Here is a 7,296-nt window from a genome sequence, read left to right as displayed (position 1 = left end):
TATCCCCCGCCCCAACGGCCACTGTTGTTTTGGCAGTAGTTTACACGTATCAGTTTGAAGGCAAACAAACAAGGGGGCATCCAGATTTGAACTGGAGACCTCTTGATCTGCAGTCAAATGCTCTACCACTGAGCTATACCCCCTATGCCTGACATATCTAAGCCATAAACTGATAGGCTTGGAATTACTGTAAATAAAACTAAAGCTCAAATGAGCAGAAGTCAAAAGCAAACATAATACTTCATATTCGCCTGGTTTCATGATGAAGGGCCATAACAGCATTGTTCTTCGTTTCAGATGTTCATTGACTCTGACGAACATTTGGTAGAGAAGTACAGTTCGAAATGGTAAACTCCCATTGACCCTTCAATATGCACACAGCAGAGCACACACAGTGAAAAATGCAGAGGACAAATTTCACTGTGTGTGCTCTGCTGTGTGCATGTATGTGACAAATAAAGAGGGTTTCATTTTTTTTTTAACAGCATTGTTCTTCGTTTCAGATGTTCATTGACTCTGACGAACATTTGGTAGAGAAGTACAGTTCGAAATGGTAAACTCCCATTGACCCTTCAATATGTCGTTCTTCATTCCAGTTGTACTTTTACAGACGGTTTTTGAGAAGTACTTTTATTAATGAGGAACAAGTGATTTACTGGCTAAATATAACCGAGCTAGCTAGGAGTCGAACCTGGAATCTTCTGATCCGTAGTCAACCGCGTTATCCATTGCGCCACTAACCCTGATTTTAAAGATTTAGCAGCGTTCAAAGTCTTAAAGATGAAATAATGATGCAGTAGGCTAAAGCCAAAAACATTTGAGCAGCCTAAAAACTGCTGCCGTGACCCGGATTCAAACCGGGGTTGCTGCGGCCACAACGCAGAGTACTAACCACTCTACGATCAATACCCAGGACGACACCTGAAAACAAGCGAAAGAACATGCTGTCATAGAATTGGGATGAGAACATTTTTCACTGAACTGAAAGACTTTTCTGTGAATTTTAGCTTTTCCCAGTGAAATAAGGCACCTTTGAAAATGTCAGCTTCTTTCAGTGAACTGTGGCCTTTTTTTTTTTTTTTGTGATTTTCAGCTCCTCTCTGTGAGAAAAGCGGTTTTGGTGCATGAAACACCAACATGTTTCTAACTCTTCTGTTTTGTGCTTGATTCTCCCCAAAAAGCATGTGGATTAATCAATACCCAGTAGGAAAGTGAGAAACTTTTGTCATTTTCAACTTCTTTCAGTGAGATAAGGCACTTTTTTCATTTTCACCTTGTTTCACTGAACTGAGGCCTTTTTTTTTGTCATTTTGACCTTTTTTCCCTGAACTGAGGCCTTTTCTGCAATGTTCAGCTTCTGTCAGTGAGATAAGGCACTTTTGTCATATTCAGCTTTTTTCACTGAACTGGGTCCTTTTCTGCAATTTTCAGCTTTTCTCAATGAAATAAGGCACTTTTTTTCATTTTCAGCCACTTTTGTCATTTTGACTTTCACTGAAGTGAGGCTATTTTTTTTGTTGCGTTATTCAGCTTCTCTCAGTGTGATAGGGCACTTTTGTCATTTTGATATTTTTTCACTGAACTGAGGCCTATTGTTTGAATTTCAGCTTCTTTCAGTGAACTGAGGTCTTTTTTTTATTTTCAGCTCCTCTCTGTGAGAAAAGCAGTTTTGATGCATGACACACCAAACTGTTTCTGACTCTTCTGGTTTGTGCTTAATTCTCCCCAAAAAGCACATGCATACATCAATACCCAGAAGGACACCTGAAAACAAGCGAAACAAGTGGCTTGCTGTCATAGAATTGGAGATTGTCTTTTTATCACTGAACTGAGGCCTTTTTTTTTTTTTTCAATTTTCAGCTTCTCTCAGTAAACTAAGGCGCTTTTGTCATTTTCAGATACTTTCACTGAAGTGAGGCCTTTTTTCTGGGATTTTCAGCTCCTCTCTATGAGAAAAGCAGATCTGTGATTATAAGCTTGTCTCAGTGAGATAAGGCACTTTTGTCATTTTCACCTTCTTTCACTGAACTGGGGCCTTTGTATGCGATTTTCAGCTTCTCTCAGTGAAATAAGGCACTTTTGTCATTTTGACCTCCTTTCAGTGAACTGGGAACTTTCTTAGGATTTTCAGCTTCTCTCAGAGAAACAAGGCACTTTTGTCATTTTCAGCTTCTTCCACTGAACTGAAGCCTTTTTCTTGTGATTTTCAACTCCTCTCTGTGAGAAAAACAGTTTTGGTGCGTGAGACACCCAACTGTGTCTAACTCTTATGGTTTGTGCTTAATTCTCCCCAAAAAGCACATGCATACATCAATACCCAGAAGGACACCTGAAAACAAGCGAAATAAGTGGCTTGCTGTCATAGAATTGGAGATTATGTCATTGTATCACTGAACTGAGGCATTTTCTGTGATATTCAGCTTTTCTCAGTGAAAAAAGGCACTTTCGTAATTTTCAACTTTTTTCACTGAACTGGGTCCTTTTTTGCAATTTTCAGCTCCTCTCAGTGAGATAAGGCGCTTTTGCCATTTTCAGCCACTTTTGTCATTTTGACCTTTTTTCACTGAACTGAGGCCTTTTCTGTGATTTTCAGCTTCTTTCAGTGAACTGAGGTCTTTTTTTAAATTTGCAGCTCCTCCCTGTGAGAAAAGCAGTTTTGGTGCGTGACACACCAAAATGTTTTTAACTTTTGTTTTTGGTGCTTAATTCTCCCAAAACAGCACGCACATACATGAACATCTGTAGAACTTTCCAGCAGAGGAAATTATTGCTTTATATATATATATATATATATATATATTTATAAGTGATAGGAAGAGTTATGTTTATATTTATATTGTAATCAAACCAGGTTACTGTAACTGATTGCTGTAATATCTTTCATGTTATATTAAGGTTTATTTTGTTATCATACTTGGTTTCCGACCTGTGTGTGTGTATATGCACGACTCGCCACAAGGTGCCTCACCCTTTTGTTGTTTTCATTCAATTGATGGTCAGGATTGGTACGCCTTGTCGGTGAGTGACTATAAACTAAGCTAGGTTAAATCAGGAATTAATGTTAATATGAACGAGTGTATAATTTCATTGGTTAATTCGGGTTTTGTTTTGTGTTTGCATTGCAGGTTTACAACCTAACTAAATGTCACTCAGTAACTAACGTTACCAACGGGCTAGTGTAGCTGAAACAGTTGGGCTAATCAGTGGGTGAATTTATTGTGTATGTGTGCGCAATAAAACTTCGTAAAGTGACTCGAGTTGTATATGCCGTACTTGTCCGGATAACCCTTCCAGAGGGGAGTTTATTAAACTATAGCAGGTAGTTTAGTGAAAACCTGGACAGTTGTAAACCGCTGTCGGAGCCGTGCCGGAGAGGACACGGACCCCGAGTGGAGAATAGCCATCGTTGAGGGCCGGCGTCGGGACCGGAGACCCGGAGTCTGTGAAGGGAGCGCCCGTCAACAACGCCACTACAACGGAGAAGCCGATGCCAAGAGCTAACGGGGCCGTTAAAGGGCTGAATAACTTCCACAACCGTAAGTAAGGCTGTGTGGATAGCATAAAAACTGCGGAGCCAATAAAGTGACTTTGTACGCAACGCTGCTCCAGCCGTAGCAGCCAGCAAGAGACGTCTGGGCCGTTCGCGGACGAGTCGTTCGTTCCGAACGGATCTACCAAAACGAGTTGAACCTTTTTGCACGGATCTTTTGCTAAAGTGATTCTAGTGATTTGATTCACTTGGAAAGGACAAAATGGCGGAAGACAAGCTAGATCTAGAGAGCCTAAAGCGGAGGCGCTCAAATGCGCAACGAAACTTTACAACACGAATAAACCGCCTTGATGTTAGTGCTGGCCGTTTACGTGAAGTTGAGTTGTCAGAAGAGTTAGCAAGATTAAAGGACGATTATGATAAACTCTTCGATGCCAGTAATGAATATATCGTCGCACAGGGGCAGGTAGACCCAACTGACGACGATGGTGAGTTGCGAGATGCCCTGGCGCGAAGAGACGCCAGTGAGCAAAAGTTCCGTGAAGCTGAGAACACAGTCATGGAAATGCTGTGTTCCAAGTATGCAGCACCAGATATAGGTGCTCTTGTAACGCAGTTCAAATCTGTTTTTGATCGGGCTGAGGCACTTGGAAGCAGGGGCGTAACCACCATAAACATTGAGGGGGACACGTCCCCCCCAATGTTGGGAAAGTACCAATCTGTCCCCTCCAATATTTTGTCTAGTATGTGACATAAAAGTCCTCCTTTTTTCCTAGATCAGTCCCTTGCTGTTCCAGATTTACTTTCAATGTGGGAAACACAAGAGAACGAATCAACCAAACAATCAAGGAAAAAAAAAACATTGCGACCCCCTTCCCCCGTTGTGAACTTGGCTTAGCCCAGAATGTCAAGTTGCGGTCGCGGATTCTTAGCTTCGGAGAGCTAGACTTCGGTGACATAATGGATGACGGCCCCCCTCCCAAGAAACGAGACATTCGTTCATTCTTTACAGTCAGGAATGTAAGTGCAGGGTCCCTCTTTAAAAACTAAGCAAAATGAATGAATGAATGGAAACCCTTCATAAAAGCATTAAGGCTTATTCTGCTCTTTAGGCACTAGACAGGTTTTAGCAACGTGGCAGGGCGCATTGTTAGAGCTAGGCTACTGCACAGTTGCAGAGAACTTATAAGAAAACACTGGTTGATTAGCCTACCTTCCAGGATCTTGCCATGGTTCACATTAATACAGCTAGCTAGTAATCCTCAACACGATAGCAACCCGAAAACATCAAGTAGCCCAGGACGTTAGTGATTGATTTGATTTGATACATCTACACCACCAAACTAAATGCAAATTAGAAATATAGCTGTTGCATCTTCATCCAATAAAACATCTTCACTCCATAAGTATCCGTTTGATAACTTATTTACTTGTCAGAATTATCAGCACACACTTTACATTACAACACCGACTGGAACAGTTCCCGATCTCCTGCTACCTAGCTGGGTCTACCTCAATTGTAGCTTAACCTCGACATGCCCACTATGCAGGTCTCAGAGCGCCCTCTAGTGGACAAACAACATAACTAAGTACTGCACCATTAACTTATAAGTCAGTACCATAATGCTCAATACTTAAGATATCGCAATAGCAATGTGTTGCACACTTTAATAAATACTCTCCTCAAACTTGTATGGAGTTTTACAGAGACCTCTTTCTACTACCCGTACAACTACTAGGATATTAATTAAATACTACTGCTACTGCTGCTGCTACTACTACTACTACTACTACTACTATTACTACTACTACTACTACTACTACTACTACTACTACTACTACTACTACTACTAATAATAATAATAATAATAATAATAATAATAATAATAAGAAGAAGAAGAAGAAGAAGAAGAAGAAGAAGAAGAAGAAGAAGACTAAGAATAAGTATATTTCTTTATTCATAAGTTTAAATTCAGTGAATTTTGAGGACCAAACAAAACAGATAATGAATTAAAATACTACTACTGCTACTACTACTACTACTACTACTACTAGTAGTAGTACTACTACAAATAACAACAACAATAACAAGTTTTTTTTCTTCTTATTTACATGTATTTCTGTGGAAGAGACAGTAGGCTACTGCTTAAAACACAAATTGGGAATTGTGTGGTGTATCGTCAGATCCTGGAAGAGCATGTGATATTGTGCAACCATGTTTTTGTGTTGAATAAATTATGTCGATGTAATAATTTTGTCCTTTTTGGCAAGCCCTTTTTGCTACAACTTAACTTACCATGCAATTCTACAGTCATACTATCCCTAATCTGTTCGTATGCCATGCATCAACATATTTGTGTAAGGTGACAGACAGCAGAGAGGCTGGAGGAGATGGAGGCGAGGACAGAGGAGGTAGAGGAAAAGAGGCAGGAAGAGATAGAGGAGCAGAGGCTGAGGGAGAGGATGGAGGTGGTAGTGGAGGAGAACCCACAGTTGGAGATAGAGGAGGAGGTGGAGGAAGACAAGCAGAGACAGAGGCTGGAAATTCACAGGCACCTGCAGGGAGAGGACAGACAGGCACCTGCTCAGAAGATACACGTAAGATATTGGAATAAGAACAACAATTTTGTAGAACACATAAATAAATACTAAGGGTAAGCACCCAATAAGCTTAGTTTAGCAGTATAAGTCAACATTTCATATTATATATTTTTCAGGAGAGACAGACCCAGGCAGGGAGAGAAGTGATCAGCATACAGAGGAGCTTGGTAGCTGCCCACATCAGCCAAACTCTTGTTTTATTCAAACTCAGTCCTTGACCAAAAAGACACTAAAATTTCAGGACAGCTGGTTTAGGAAGCACACGTGGCTTCATTACAGCAAGGCATTGAAGGGGGTGTTGTGTTTTTATTGTGCCAAATATTTTGCAATTCAGAAATCGTCTTTAGCCAGTAAGGCTGATGGGGCATTCATAACAACAGGTTTCAGTAACTGGAAAAAAGCACTTGAGAAGTTCCATCAGCATGAAAACAGCGACTGTCATGCAGCAGCGATGACCACTTATCTGCACAGCAAACAGCCAATCACTACACAACTCTCAACGCAATTACAGAAACAGCAGCATGAGGCTAGGAACAGCCTCTTGAAGATTGTGGGTGGGATTATGTATCTGGCAAGGCAAGGCAATGCTTTCAGGGGGCATGACAGCAAAGAGGGAAACTTGCACCAACTGATGATTTATAAAGCAGAGGATGACGCCGAATTCAACAGCTGGCTCCAGAGAGGCAATAACTTCACCAGCCCAAAAATTCTAAATGAAATCATAAAAATAATCGGCAACAAAATAGTATATGACATCGTTAAGGAGATCCTGTCATTGCCCCTAATCCAGTACTCTCTCATCATTGATGGGACACAGGATGCAGCTGGAGTCGAGCAAGAGTCGTTCTGTCTGCGCTTCATTGACAAAAACTTGCAACCCAGAGAGGAATTTATCGGTCTCTACCAGGTTACATCCACTACTGGAGAGAACATCGCAAGTGCAGCCAAAGATGTCCTGCTTCGCCTGAATCTACCTCTTTCCCAGCTACGAGGTCAAGCATACGATGGGGCGGCCAATATGTCGGGACGAATGCAGGGTGTGCAAGCACATCTGAAGAAGGAGCAACCTCTGGCTGTTTATGTTCACTGTGGGCCACATTGTATCAATCTTATTACCCAAGCTGCCTGTGCATCCTCCACTATCATAAGAGATGCTATTCATTTGGTGCATGAATTGGGCGTGTTGTTCCACCAGTCTATGAAGT

At 41.3% G+C, this 7,296-nt stretch overlaps 1 non-coding gene across 1 annotated transcript; it reads right to left on the bottom strand.

The window, feature by feature from the left end:
* Window positions 1-71: 71 nt before the first annotated feature.
* trnac-gca (transfer RNA cysteine (anticodon GCA)) lies at window positions 72-143 on the bottom strand. Its single transcript has one exon. It is a non-coding gene; the product is annotated as a tRNA-Cys (tRNA).
* Between the last annotated feature and the right edge of the window lie 7,153 nt (window positions 144-7,296).

This window comes from Eleginops maclovinus, chromosome 20 (assembly GCF_036324505.1).
Source record: "Eleginops maclovinus isolate JMC-PN-2008 ecotype Puerto Natales chromosome 20, JC_Emac_rtc_rv5, whole genome shotgun sequence".
Classification (NCBI taxonomy): Eukaryota; Metazoa; Chordata; class Actinopteri; order Perciformes; family Eleginopidae; genus Eleginops; species Eleginops maclovinus.
This window is presented reverse-complemented; position numbering and strand designations above follow the sequence as displayed.